The following is a 14,292-nucleotide window of genomic DNA, read 5'->3' as shown; positions in this document are numbered from 1 at the left end:
CGGTACTATGGAGAGAGCAACATATTTATTGGAAATCATACATACAGATGTATGTGGTCCGATGAATGTTGAGGCTCGTGGCGGATATCGTTATTTTCTCACCTTCATAGATGACTTAAGCAGATATGGGTATATCTACTTAATGAAACATAAGTCTGAAACGTTTGAAAAGTTCAAAGAATTTCAGAGTGAAGTTGAAAATCATCGTAACAAGAAAATAAAATTCCTACGATCTGATCATGGAGGAGAATATTTGAGTTACGAGTTTGGTGTACATTTGAAAAAATATGGAATAGTTTCGCAACTCACGCCACCCGGAACACCACAGCGTAATGGTGTGTCCGAACGTCGTAATCATACTTTACTAGATATGGTGCGATCTATGATGTCTCTTACTGATTTACCGCTATCGTTTTGGGGATATGCTCTAGAGACGGCCGCATTCACGTTAAATAGGGCACCATCAAAATCCGTTGAGACGACGCCTTATGAACTGTGGTTTGGCAAGAAACCAAAGTTGTCATTTCTGAAAGTTTGGGGCTGCGATGCTTATGTGAAAAAGCTTCAACCTGATAAGCTTGAACCCAAATCGGAGAAATGTGTCTTCATAGGATATCCAAAGGAAACTATTGGATACACCTTCTATCACAGATCCGAAGGCAAGACTTTTGTTGCTAAATTCGGAAACTTTCTGGAGAAGGAGTTTCTCTCGAAAGAAGTGAGTGGGAGGAAAGTAGAACTTGACGAGGTAACTGTACCTGCTCCCTTATTGGAAAGTAGTACATCACAGTAACCTGTTTCTGTGACACCTACACCAATTAGTGAGGAAGCTAATGATAATGATCATGAAACTTCAGAACAAGATACTACTGAACCTCGTAGATCAACCAGAGTAAGATCCGCGCCAGAGTGGTACGGTAATCCTGTTCTGGAAGTCATGCTACTAGATCATGATGAACCTACGAACTATGAAGAAGCGATGGTGAGCCCAGATTCCGCAAAATGGCTTGAAGCCATGAAATCTGAGATGGGATCCATGTATGAGAACAAAGTATGGACTTTGGTTGACTTGCCCAATGATCGGCAAGCAATTGAGAATAAATGGATCTTCAAGAAGAAGACTGACGCTGACGGTAATATTACTGTCTACAAAGCTCGACTTGTCGCAAAAGGTTTTCGGCAAGTTCAAGGGATTGACTAGGATGCGACCTTCTCACCCGTAGCGATGCTTAAGTCTGTCCGAATCATGTTAGCAATTGCCACATTTTATGATTATGAAATTTGGCAAATTGATGTCAACACTGCATTCCTGAATGGATTTCTGCAAGAAGAGTTGTATATGATGCAGCCGGAAGGTTTTGTCGATCCAAAGGGAGCTAACAAAGTGTGCAAGCTCCAGCGATCCATTTATGGACTGGTGCAAGCCTCTCGGAGTTGGAATAAATGCTTTGATAGTGTGATCAAAGCATTTGGTTTTATACAGACTTTTGGAGAAGCCTGTATTTACAAGAAAGTGAGTGGGAGCTCTGTAGCATTTCTGATATTATATGTAGATGACATATTACTAATCGGAAATGATATAGAATTTCTGGATAGCATAAAAGGATACTTGAATAAAAGTTTTTCAATGAAAGACCTCGGTGAAGCTGCTTACATATTGGGCATTAAGATCTATAGAGATAGATCAAGACGCTTAATTGGACTTTCACAAAGCACATACCTTGACAAAATTTTGAAGAAGTTCAAAATGGATCAAGCAAAGAAAGGATTCTTGCCTGTGTTACAAGGTGTGAAATTGAGTAAGACTCAATCCCCGACCAATGCAGAAGATAGAGAGAAAATGAAAGATGTTCCCTATGCTTCAGCCATGGGCTCTATCATGTATGCAATGCTGTGTACCAGACCTGATGTGTGTCTTGCTATAAGTCTAGCAGGGAGGTACCAAAGTAATCCAGGAGTGGATCACTGGACAGCGGTCAAGAACATCCTGAAATACCTGAAAAGGATTAAGGATATGTTTCTCATATATGGAGGTGACAAAGAGCTCATCATAAATGGTAACGTTGATGCAAGCTTTGACACTGATCCGGATGATTCTAAATCGCAAACCGGATACGTGTTTACATTAAACGGTGGACCTGTCAGTTGGTGCAGTTTTAAACAAAGCGTTGTGGCGGGATCTACATGTGAAGCGGAGTACATAGCTGCTTCGGAAGCAGCAAACGAAGGAGTCTGGATGAAGGAGTTCATATCCGATCTAGGTGTCATACCTAGTGCATCGGGTCCAATGAAAATCTTTTGTGACAATACTGGTGCAATTGCCTTGGCAAAGGAATCCAGATTTCACAAGAGAACCAAGCACATCAAGAGACGCTTCAATTCCATCCGGGATCTAGTCCAGGTGGGAGACATAGAGATTTGCAAGATACATACGGATCTGAATATAGCAGACCCGTTGACTAAGACTCTTCCATGAGCAAAACATGATCAGCACCAAAGCTCCATGCGTGTTAGAATCATTACTGTGTAATCTAGATTATTGACTCTAGTGCAAGTGGGAGACTGAAGGAAATATGCCCTAGAGGCAATAATAATGTTATTATTTTATTTCCTTATATCATGATAAATGTTTATTATTCATGCTAGAATTGTATTATCCGGAAACATAATACTTGTGTGAATACATAGACAAACCAAACGTCACTAGTATGCCTCTACTTGACTAGCTCGTTAATCGAAGATGGTTATGTTTCCTAACCATAGACATGTGTTGTCATTTGATTAATGGGATCACATCATTAGGAGAATGATGTGATTTACATGACCCATTCCATTAGCTTAGCACCCGATCGTTTAGTATGTTGCTATTGCTTTCTTCATGACTTATACATGTTCCTATGACTATGAGATTATGCAACTCCCGTTTACCGGAGGAACACTTTGTGTGCTACCAAACGTCACAACGTAACTGGGTGATTATAAAGGAGCTCTACAGGTGTCTCCAAAGGTGAATGTTGGGTTGGCGTATTTCGAGATTAGGATTTGTCACTCCGATTGTCGGGGAGGTATCTCTGGGCCCTCTCGGTAATGCACATCACATAAGCCATGCAAGCATTACAACTAATGAGTTAGTTGCAAGATGATGTATTACGAAACGAGTAAAGAGACTTGCCGGTAACGATATTGAACTAGGTATTGAGATACCGACGATCGAATCTCAGGCAAGTAACATACCGATGACAAAGGGAACAACGTATGTTGTTATGCGGTCTGACCGATAAAGGTCTTCGTAGAATATGTAGGAGCCAATATGAGCATCCAGGTTCTGCTATTGGTTATTGACCGGAGAAGTGTCTCGGTCATGTCTACATTGTTCTCGAACCCGCAGGGTCCGCACGCTTAAGGTTTCGATGACAGTTATATTATGAGTTTATGATTTTTGATGTACCGAAGTTAGTTCGGAGTCCCGGATGTGATCACGGACATGACGATGAGTCTCGAAATGGTCGAGACATAAAGATTGATATATTGGAAGCCTATATTTGGATATCGGAAGTGTTCCGGGTGAAATCGGAATTTTACCGGAGTACCGTTAGGTTACCGGAACCCCCCGGGAGGTATATGGGCCTTAGTGGGCTTTAGTGGAAGAGAGGAGAGGTGGCCAGGACTGGGCCACGCGCCCCTCCCCCCTAGTCCGAATAGGACAAGGAGAGGGGGGGCGACGCCCCCCTTCCTTCTCTCTCTCCTCTTTCCCCCTCCCGAATCCTATTCCAACTAGGAAAGGGGGGGAATCCTACTCCCGGTGGAGTAGGACTCCTCCTGGCGCGCCCTCCTCCTGGCCAGCCGCACCTCCCCTTGCTCCTTTATATACGGGGGCAGGGGGCACCCCTAGACACACAAGTTGATCCACGTGATCATATTCTTAGCCGTGTGCGGTGCCCCCTTCCACCATAATCCTCGATAATATTGTAGCGGTGCTTAGGCGAAGCCCTGCAAAGGTAGAACATAAAGATCGTCACCACGCCGTCGTGCTGACGGAACTCTTCCCCGACACTTTGCTGGATCGGAGTCCGGGGATCGTCATCGAGCTGAACGTGTGCTAGAACTCGGAGGTGCCGTAGTTTCGGTGCTTGATCGGTCGGGCCGTGAAGACGTACGACTACATCAACCGCGTTGTGCTAACGCTTCCGCTGTAGGTCTACAAGGGTACGTAGATCACACTCTCCCCTCTCGTTGCTATGCATCACCATGATCTTGCGTGTGCGTAGGAAATTTTTTGAAATTATTACGTTCCCCAACAATAAGTACTTCGGTACATGGAATCATTCTTTTACTCAAGTCACTTGGGGGATCTTAAGTTTATTTGAGCCGTTTTATAATAAGTGTTCTTCTTCTTAGTCGTTGCAAAGTTTTATTATTATTATTTATCACTCCTTTTTTCGACGAGAGTGTGCGGTCACTAGCCGGGGAGCCTAATTTCTCTCTCAAAGCCGCTAGAGTTTAGTTTGCTAAACTGGCCTAATGAGAAGTACTCCGCCCTCGGGATAGGAGGTTGAAGCCGTAGGCTGACCCGCTCAAAGTCTTGAGATAGGATGTATCATGTTAAAGCACGACAGAAGCACTTCTTTTTTCTAAGACCAATTTTCGGATTGGCACCGAACACTTGATCTTGTTCGGACGTCATGTTTTTACTGACATTTCTTGGTTTTCCAAGCTTTTTGGCACTTTTAAACTATTTGTGCTTTTCCAGCATTAGTCTCGCAGTGCAACGCCGGACACCTTTAGGGATTCGGCAAAAACATTCTCAGATATTGCTATATATGCATCGGTTTCGAATTGTGTCTTCGGTCAATAGTTGGGTTGCCCGGCTCCTGCACTTGCTTCCTACGTTCCGTTTTGTTCGGCTAGGCGTGCAAAGGGAGAACCACCGCGATTGTGCTTCCAGCTCACATGGTTAAGCACCTCAGTGGAGAAAGCCGAAAACTGACTGTCACAATAAGCGTAAACTGGTCAGCGATCCAATGACTATGTTAAATGACGGGCCGTTCATAACATTGGCCGAAGTGTTTACAGCTTGACCCCGACTGTCGCCAAACACTACCGGGGGCTATTAACTGTCCTCCCAAACTAAATCCTCGATATTTTGCTCTTACATTAGAGCTGAGGTTTAATGATCATGCTTAGCATGACAACCCAAAAAAGGAACCGATAGCGGGACTATTTTCTTTGGAAGACATTTCTTCTGTTAAACAGTAATATAACTCTCTGCGTACCTTTGTTTATAAAACCGTATGGCCAGATTGCCTTGTTTGTTGTAAATCTTTGCCCTCATAAAGGTTTTATAAAGTAGGACAAACACTCCTCAGCTACTGGCCGAGGAGGTGGAAGCCGATGATCGGTTAACAAAGTTTTGTACAATGCGGATCTGAGCATTAATGACGTAAAGTACTTGGATACATAGAGTCATTACACATAATTTGTGATTTTACTATGGATATTGATCCTTAATTCGGCCACCCGTGCCCGCATTAAGGCTCGGGGGCTACTGGGCTTCAGTCTTATTATTTACAAATATTAAAGGGGCACATCGATCTCCTGATCTGGTGTTGCCACCCGACCAGTGTCTCGGGGGCTACTGCATTGCTTGTCCAATGCAGAAAATTTTATGTGCAATATAGTTTCCGAGGAGATTTTGATCCTCAGGTTGGTCGGCCGCACCCAACCTGAGTCTCGAGGACTGAGCACGCCGCTTTTAGTGTCCCGAAGTATTCTGCCGAGCTTGGACTTGATCCTCAGGCCGATTTTGCAAATCAACCTGAGTCTCAGCGGCTACTAGGATCAGCGGTCTTACGTCATCCTTCAGGTGCATCTCGGGTTTTAGACCGATACACACCTTGAGGGCTACGGGCTATATATCTAGGCAGAGAATAAATTGCACCAGCAAAAAATATTCACAAAAATCGGCCCACATTCGGGGTGGTGCACCACCTCGGAAGCAGTCCGGCATAAAGCTCGGGCGCTAGTGGCTGGCCCCGTAGAGGGCATTTTCGGCGTTAAGCTCGGCTAAACTCCTTCAAACTTTTCCGAACCAAGGTGATATGACACCTCGGATATAGTCCGGCGTTGGAGCTCGGATACATAGTCCGGGGTTGGAGCTCGGATACATTCCGGCGTTAGAGCTGGGAAGCGGTCCGGCATTGGTGCTCGGCTGCAAAAGATACCTCGAATACAGTCCGGCGTTAGAGCTCGGACGCAAGAGGACACTGCCTCCTGGGAACAACTTCAAACCCGAGGTGTGGCATAAAAATAATAAGGCATTGATAAAGGCCGGAAAGTTAAAGGTGCTCCTCGGATACCCGGCGTATAAACTCGTCGAATGCATTTCGGCGATCCTCAAGATCGAAGATGAGAAGATTTGTTGAACCAGTTTTCAAGACCGATGACCGAAGATGAAGAACAGTTCGGAAGAATCGAGGAGCGTCCCTAACTTGAAAACCGGTTCAGGGGGCTACTGACGGTGTCCTGGACTGGGGGGGTACTCACCACGTCGTCTCCCGATCTATTAGATTGGGCCGAGGCCCCCCATGGCCGTATACTCATGGGCCAGTTCGGACAGCTGCCGCATACAAGGAAGATTCTACAAAGACTTGGCGATCAAGACAAGGACTTCTCCCCACCGGCGTATTCGGCTAGGACTCTTGTTAACCTAGGCCTCTGGTGCATTATATAAACCAGGGCCAGGCTAGTCGATAGAATATACAACATACACAACAATCATACCATAAGCTAGCTTCTAGGGTTTAGTCTCCTTGATCTCGTGGTATATCTACTCTTATACTACCCATATCATCAATATTAATCAAGCAGGACGTAGGGTTTTACCTCCATCAAGAGGGCCCGAACCTGGGTAAAACATTGTGTTCCTTGCCTCCTGTTACCATCCGGCCTAGACGCACAGTTCGGGACCCCCTACTCGAGATCCGCCGGTTTTGACACCGACACCCACACATAGCAATACACGTCACACGTACGCATAACATGCAAGTATGTGCTGTACAACATGGCATCACAACATAACGCAAACTCATATAGATAAAGGCTCAGAAGAGCCACATGGCATTAATACAAGCAGGGGTCACATGACCCATCATTCAGAGCATACAAGCAACGGAAGCATTACATGTCTGAGTACAGACAACTACAAAAGGAAAAGGCCGAGAAGCCTGACTATCTACAAATCCCTCCCAAGGGAACAAGATCGTAGCTGAGGTAATAAGCTACTCGTCGAAGTCCAAGCGGTACTACTAGTGAGACAGATGTCTCACCTGCAAAACATAAATAAAGAAAACGTGAGTACAAATGTACTCAGCAAGACTTACATCAGATCCTATCATACATGCATTTGTATCAAGAAGGTAATGTGGGGTTTAGTTGCAGCAAGCCAGCTTTGACTCAGTGGCTATCCTGTTCTACGACAACGAGAAACTTCTTTGAGATGAGGCAGCGCACACGAGTCCACTAATCACCACATCAATACACTACTATGGATTCATCCTCTTCTCCTTACGAGAAGGCCATCCATAGCACTCACACTTGTCTTGAGCATTTTAGAGTATCCACTTTAAGTTTTCTATGTACCACGTAAGCATCCAAGAAGTCCATAACCGAGGACACAGCTATTCGAATAGATCATGATAACCCTGCAGGGGTGTACTTCTTCACACACGCTCTCACCACTTATCACCATATACACGTCATGTATCTCGGCAACCTTCAAGCGGAAGCCTGGCGAGGGTGTCGGCCACGACCTGACTAACCAAACAAGACTCTAGTCCAGGTTTATCGCCTATTCGGGTTCCATCCGCAAGGAGATCCGGCCGGGGTTTCGCTCACGGCCCCAAACGATGTGTACAGGGTTCCCGAGCCCATCATCCGGGTGCCACTCGGTACACCGGGCCACGTGTGCCTAGTCTGTCCCAAGTCCACCCTGCCGGGTGCCACTCGGTAGAAAAATAGCACTACCTATAAACACCAGAAACTATTTGCAACTCCTGGACAGAGATCAAGTTGGCTAATAAGTTGAGAGGGGTCGAGTTACCGGAACCCAATGTGTGGTAGTAGCTAGTCCTTGGACAACATACACAGAACTCAGTTCTTAGGGACGGTTCCAGTGAGACAACCCACCATGTACTCCTACATGGCCTCTCACCGCTACCTTTACCAAATCGTGTTCACATGCTTAACTCTCAACATCAGAACATAGCACTGTACTCTAATTCATTCCCAATGAATCAGACCTGACATACTCTAAGCAATAGCAGGCATGGCATGGCAAGAACACAACATGGCACAAGCAACTCCTACACATGCTAGTGGGTTTTAACTATTTACTGTGGCAATGACAGGTCATGCAGAGGAATGGGTTCAACTACAGCAGCATAAGTAGCAGTTGAATCGTTGTTGTCCTAATGCAATAATGAGAGCAGGAGCGAGAGGGTAGGATTGTGTCGGAATGAACAAGGGGTTTTGCTTGCCTGGTAGATCAACAAGGGGGCACTGCTCCTCAGACAGATACTCTGGATCGGTCTCCGGAGCAGGACCTATCGAGAGGGAACGGTGTAAGCAATCAATACACAAGCATATGCAACAATATGATGCATGAACATGGCATGAGTATGTGATGTTGTTTGAGTTAATGCATCTAGCATTTTTTTGGTTGAAGTCCATTTGAACCAAGGGTTCAAATACAACTCCAAATTAAGCTCTTAAATATGCCATAAGTGTGTTTTCATATATACAGTATGTATAGGTTGGTTTGTCATGCATGAAAATGGTACAGATGGATAGTTTGAATTTTTCCGATAATTTTTCATATATAAATTATTTCAATCTGAGCTACAGTTGAATTTCTATGAATTTTTGAAGTTTAAATCATTTTCTGGAATTTCCTGTTTTAAAATAATTCCAGAAAAAGAATAACTGCGTCAGCATGACGTCATCACTATGTCAGCTAGTCAACGTGGCTGTCCAGGTCAAATCTGACGTGTGGGGGCCACACGTCAGTGCCATAGTTAGTTAACAGAGTTAATTAATTTTTAAACTAATTCTAAACTAAAATTAGCAGAGCCAGGCCCCACATGTCATTGACCCTGGGTGGTCAAACACCAGGTCAACTGGGGGGGGGGGGTGTTAGACCCTGAACGGAATCAGCGCAGACAGCGACGTGTAAACCGAGTAAAATCCAACGGTAAATAGAAATGAAAGGAGGCATATAAGAAGAATAACCACGCCAGCTTACCCCACATGCAATCAAAAATACTAAACCCACCAAAAGAAGCATCACAGTAGTTCAAAAAATTTGAAACAAACTTCTGAACACACAACGCCTTTGTACACAGCCGGGTACTAAACAAATACACGTGCAACATTCAAATTTACCCAAACATCATTTTCATCCAAGTGGATGAATAATAGAGCGAAAAAGCTGCCGGATATAGAGGCTTGGTTATTAATGTAAGTGGACTTTCGTCGACAGTTTAAATATTAAGTTTACACTTTTTATGTTTAATTTGGATTAAGTTTTTTTAAAACATCTAAATCCGAAATACGCCGGCTGAATTGGACGCACCTATGTGCTGGCTAAAAGCGGGTATCAGCGTCGGCCTGATGAATCTAAACGGACAAAAAAGGGATCAATTCCACATTCGTTTCCGGCGCGTTGGAATTGACCTTAGCAAGTTTGATGACCCAAATGAAGTAGTCCATGAGTTTGATGATTAGTTTATTGGCCGAAAATTCCTAAACAATACTAGGGAATCCAGCAACCTTTGCCAATTCGTGAAGAAATAGTTTGGATTTTGCGGGGAGTTTGAAGTTGATACTGCGTCGGCCAACTGGGCACCTCTCTTTTGTTTTGCGATGAACAAAACACTTGGAGACAGCGGTAGAAACACAACACAGGCGCTGCAGACAAAGGACAGCAAAACAAAGGGAAAGGCTGCCCGTTTTTCTCTTTCGCAGACACAGAAGAATCACTGGGAGGACCGATCGGTCTCCTTCTTTTCTTTCTGTGGGGAGGGAGGCCAGGGATAAAAAGGCCCTCCTGCTGCAACGCTGCTTCTTCTACAGTTCCAAAGCAAAAGCTTTCTGTTCTCGCTGACAAACAGCCACAAAATCGAGTCTGTGCGGCTGTGCCCATCCGTGTAACCACCCCCTTCCCTCTCCAAGCCTTCTTCCTTCCTACCCTGCATCACGTCTCCCATGGATCCCATGGTAAAACTGAATAATCCCTGAAAAATGCAGCCAGGAGGTGATTAACTCCCCACAAAAACCCGTTGCCATTGGAAAAGGGGGAGATTTGCCAATGTAGAATTATTTTGTGCCCGATCTCTTCTCCCTCAAGGCCTGATGAGTGAGAAATATTTGCAAGCACCACTACCCTCTCACACCTCCGGAAGTTTATTTCGAGAATAGACAATGAAAATTGTCCAAAAACTTTATGCTATATACAAAAACAGAAAATTCACAATGGTATGTGCAGTAATTATTGCCATGACATATGCAAAATGGCCATGGTGTCTATAAATTCATTGCCATGTTATGTACAAATAACTTGCCGTGGTCTAGTACAGTACTAAGAAAATCATGTAGTGAACTTCAAAAAAAAATCATGTAGTGTAGTGAAATGGCATGAAAAATAGTTGACAGCATTGTGAAAATTAATTTGCCATTATATATGTACTGTAACTATAGAAAACATACATAGAAGAAAACATACACAAAAACACAAAGGAATTGTCATGGCTTATGAAAATAATTCTAAAAAGTTTGCCATTTGGCAAATTTCTAAAATTAGCCATGTAAGTAGTACACAATAACAAAAAAAACTTTATAATTTTTCATATCTAAAATGATGGCAAATTTAGGAAAAAAAAACAGAGTACAAAGAGAGACATGGCAACTTTTTAAAAATGATCTATGGATCATGGGAAATGTGGGGGAAAATCTATTGGTGACATGCCAAATGTATAGATTTTGGAAATAAAGGTCACACGGGCTACTTTAAGAAATGTTGTTATCTTAAATTTTCGATGACAATTGTGTATAAACAGAATTGTAGGTTCTGCCATGTGAGTAGTACACATGTTAGTATATAAAAAACAAAGTACAGATAGACATGGACTTTTTAAGAAAAATCTATATAGAGTATGGAATTTGAAAAGGCGGTCACACATGCTACTTTTCAAAAATGTGGTTATCGTAAATTTGACATGGCAATTGTAGATGAGACAAGATTTTAAGTTTTGCCATGTGAGTATAAGCACCCATGATGGCAATATAGAAAAAAAACATAGTACAAATAGAAATGGCAAGTTTGTTTTAATAAAAAGCTATGTAGGTCATGATGAATGAGGAAAAAAATGTATTGGTGACATGGCAAAAGTATAGGATTTGAAAAGGGATCACATGAGTATCGTAGCTGTAAAAAAACATTGTTATTGTAAATTTGCAATGGCAATTGTAGAGAGACAAACTTTCAAGTTTTACAATGTGAGTAGTCCACATGATGGCAATATAGAAAAAATATACAGTGCAAATAAACATGGCATGTTTTAAAAAAATTATGTAAGTCATGGCAAATGCCATGATATAGAACAAATTTACTCTACATTTTTTAAGGAGAAGAACAAAAACTTACAAAAAATTGCCATTATGTAGAGCAAACAAAAAAATGCCATGGCTCCGCAAAATTTGCCAATAACAATTTTTTTTGCCATGCTGTAAAACTTGCCATGGATCTGGAATTGTATTTGCCATGAGACTAGTACAAACTATTTATTTGCTCACAATAGCTGCACAGGCACTTACTTCTATTAAAAAAATCAACGACACCGCTATCTTAGGCCACCATGTGACAAAATAGGAAAAGCTACTAATTGTCATGGGTCAAAATTTAAGTTGCCATGGCGAAAAAATTGAAGATGCCATGTCAAACACATCTTAATTCACCATTCGTCAACATAATTTGCCATGGTAAGACATCATAATTTTGCCTTTTTTATTTTGTATTCAAAAAATATGAAGAGTTGCCATCGAATAAAATGCAAACTAATTGTCATGTACAGTTTGCCGGTTGTGCATTCTGTTGACTGAAAATTGATTGGTGTTACTGCATATTCAACATGTAGAGCATGAGAGGCTAGCCATGGAAAACCTGCAGTAGGTAAAATGCAGTACCTATGTTTCTCTGCCCCTCCCGAAGATAGCTCCTTGTGCCGTATCTGCCCTCCATGCGCGTGCCTATCGGCGGCCTTCGTGTCGCATCCGCCGACGATGCTCCCTACCGCCGCTGCCTCGTTGGCACCATCAGCAGTGCCTACAGTGTGACTCGCATGCACGTCGGCCTAGCCAAGCATCCCCCGAGCCCCTAAGCACTCGATCTCCTGACCTGCGGCCACCCTGCGGTGATGGTCGACACCTGAGCTCGACACTACTCCACCGTGAAGCCCCGACACTCGGTCCTGAAATAACATATTCAGCAGGCCATCATCCCCACCATCAGGACGTTTGCAACGAATCGCAGATGCCCATCTCCGTCGGTTGGAGATGGGTGGTGGACTGGTGGGTGAGTGGGTCGATTGCCAACCCCGCGTCCTAGCCGCTAGCGCCACTGCCTACTGCACCATCGCAAACATCCCCCTCTATTGCACACGTCACAGATCGAATCGCCGGGAGAGGGGAAGAGGCAATGGGGAGTGCGGGTGAGACATGATGAGTGGGTGGGGTGATGCGACTCCGACATAGAGCACACTATATTATGCTCACAATAGCTGCACGAGGCACTTACTTCTATTAAAAAATCAACGACACCACTATCTTAGGCCACCATGTGACAAAATAGGAAACGAACTACTAATTGTCATGGGTCAAAATTTAAGTTGCCATGGCGAAAAAATTGAAGATGCCATGTCAAACACATCTTAATTCACCATTCGTCAACATAATTTGCCATGGTAAGACATCATAATTTTGCCTTTTTTATTTTGTATTCAAAAAATATGAAGAGTTGTCATCGAATAAAATGCAAACTAATTGTCATGTACAGTTTGCTGGTTGTGCATTCTGTTGACTGAAAATTGATTGGTGTTACTACATATTCAACATGTAGAGCATGGGAGGCTAGCCATGGAAAATCTGCAGTAGGTAAAATGCAGTACCTATGTTTCTCTGCCCCTCCCGAAGATAGCTCCTTGTGCCATATCTGCCCTCCATGCGCGTGCCTATCGGCGGCCTTCGTGTCGCATCCGCCGACGATGCTCCCTACCGTCGCTACCTCGTTGGCACCGTCAGCAGTGCCTACCGTGTGACTCGCATGCACGTCGGCCTAGCCAAGCATCCCCCGAGCGCCTAAGCACTCGATCTCCTGAACTGCAGCCACCCCGCGGTGATGGTCGACACCTGAGCTCGGCACTACTCCACCGTGAAGCTCCGACACTCGGTCCTGAAATAACATATTCAGCAGGCCACCATCCCCACCATCGGGACGTTTGCAACGAATCACAGATGCCCATCTCCGTCGGTTGGAGATGGGTGGTGGACTGGTGGGTGAGTGGGTCGATTGCCAACCCCGCGTCCTAGCCGCCAGCGCCACTGCCTACTGCACCATCGCAAACATCCCCCTCTATTGCACACGTCACCGATCGAATCGCCGGGAGAGGGGAAGAGGCAATGGGGAGTGCGGGTGAGACATGATGAGTGGGTGGGGTGATGCGATTCCGACATAGAGCACACTATATTATGCTCACAATAGCTGCACGAGGCACTTACTTCTATTAAAAAATCAACGACACCGCTATCTTAGGCCACCATGTGACAAAATAGGAAAATAACTACTAATTGTCATGGGTCAAAATTTAAGTTGCCATGGCGAAAAAATTGAAGATGCCATGTCAAACACATCTTAATTCACCATTCGTCAACATAATTTGCCATGGTAAGACATCATAATTTTGCCTTTTTTATTTTGTATTCAAAAAATATGAAGAGTTGTCATCAAATAAAATGCAAACTAATTGTCATGTACAGTTTGCCGGTTGTGCATTCTGTTGATTGAAAATTGATTGGTGTTACTGCATATTCAACATGTAGAGCATGAGAGGCTAGCCATGGAAAACCCGCAGTAGGTAAAATGCAGTACCTATGTTTCTCTGCCCCTCCCGAAGATAGCTCCTTGTGCTGTATCTGCCCTCCATGCGCGTGCCTATCGGCGGCCTTCGTGTCGCATCCGCCGAC

This window comes from Triticum urartu, chromosome 5A, assembly GCF_056163025.1.
Source record: "Triticum urartu cultivar PI428250 chromosome 5A, HENAU_Tu73, whole genome shotgun sequence".
Classification (NCBI taxonomy): domain Eukaryota; kingdom Viridiplantae; phylum Streptophyta; class Magnoliopsida; order Poales; family Poaceae; genus Triticum; species Triticum urartu.
This window is presented reverse-complemented; position numbering follows the sequence as displayed.